Source organism: Bos grunniens, chromosome 9, assembly GCF_055505025.1.
Source record: "Bos grunniens cultivar Pamir isolate PY7600 chromosome 9, Bosgru_T2T1.0, whole genome shotgun sequence".
NCBI lineage: Eukaryota > Metazoa > Chordata > Mammalia > Artiodactyla > Bovidae > Bos > Bos grunniens.
The window spans coordinates 24,920,885-24,922,361 of record NC_141173.1 but is presented as its reverse complement, the minus strand read 5'-3'; positions in this window follow the sequence as shown (position 1 = coordinate 24,922,361).

Here is a 1,477-nt window from a genome sequence, read left to right as displayed (position 1 = left end):
GAATTACTTTTATGAGTCATTTCTTCTGATTTTCCTTTGGTCAGTCATTTTGACTTGCCTGGTTCAGAGTCCATATTTGTTATATCTCAGGCTCCTCCCTTGTGTGCACTCGAATCTCTTCGCTGAAAAGGATTCTACTAAAGAGGCCTCTGGGTATAGCATTTCTTCCCATCATAGCCCTTTCACCTTCAAAGAGCCTTTCTGCCTGTGGTCAGGGAGGTCTCCTGACTTAAAGAATGAGCATTATTAATACGGTGTCTGGGCAGGCCCCAGCCTCCTCTCTCAGTTGTCCTGCTATTCTCATCTTGGCCAAAGTTATTTCTCAGGAAATCAACCCTGAATATTCATTAGCAGGACTGATCCTGAAGGTAAAGCTCCAATACTTTGGCCACCTGATGGGAAGAGCTGACTCATTGGAAAAGACCCTGCTGCTGGGAAGGACTGAAGGCAGGAGGAGAAGGGGACAACAGAGGACGACCAGATGGATGGCAACACCAACTCAATGGCTGTGACCTTGAGCAAGCTCCTGGAGATGGGTGAAGGACAGGGAAGCCTGGCATGCTGCAGTTCATGGGGTCACAAAGAGTCGGACATGACTGAGGGACTGAACAACAACAAAATTCTCTTGGAGTTTCAACCACAGGGAATGACTCACCAATCCCTTTACCTTAGGAGCCCTGGGGCAGCTACATCCTGCCTCAGCTTGAACAAGGAAAGATAGAGCTATTCACTGACATGATTAACACTACGAGTGCAACTGAGACAGAGCTTGAAGCCCACAAGGGCATTTTAGTGAGATTCCTGTAGACGAATTCCATTTCTGCGTGCAGATGGATAAATCAGCAGACAGATAAACAGAATAAAATAAAATGCACTGATTTCTCTACATATAAGAAATGAAAATTTTTGAACCTTGACTAAACAGTTAATGAGAGTTGGAAATTCGACAGGACTGCAAGTAAGAAGATACTGGCAAAGAATTTGAAATATATACTGCTCTTTTAAAGGTAAGAAACCATGCTCTTCCACCTTCATTTTACTAAGAATTAAGAAAGTACAGTTTCAAAAAAGACAACGTACAGGCTCAAATGAAATGGAGGATACAGCCAAGAGTTTGATGTTTAAAATCACACATGTCCAACAAATTAAGCCATTTCTTTAGTTTTTAGATTTGTATACTGATTAATCTTTTTCCAGCTTCTGCATTTCTCTGGTAGCTCAGACGGTAAAGAATCCCCCTGCAATGCGGGACACCTGGGTCGGATCCTTGGGTTTGGAAGATCCCCTGGAAGAAGAACTCGCAACCCACTCCACTATTCTTGCCTGGAGAATTTCAGGGACAGAGGAGCCTGGCGGGCTACAGTCCATTAGGTCGCAAAGAGTCGGACACGACTGACCACATGTGAGCCAGTCTAAGAAAAAGGGGCCCAAAAGGAAAGTAATTCTTTTTTTGCCGATTAAATTAATTGCTCAATGG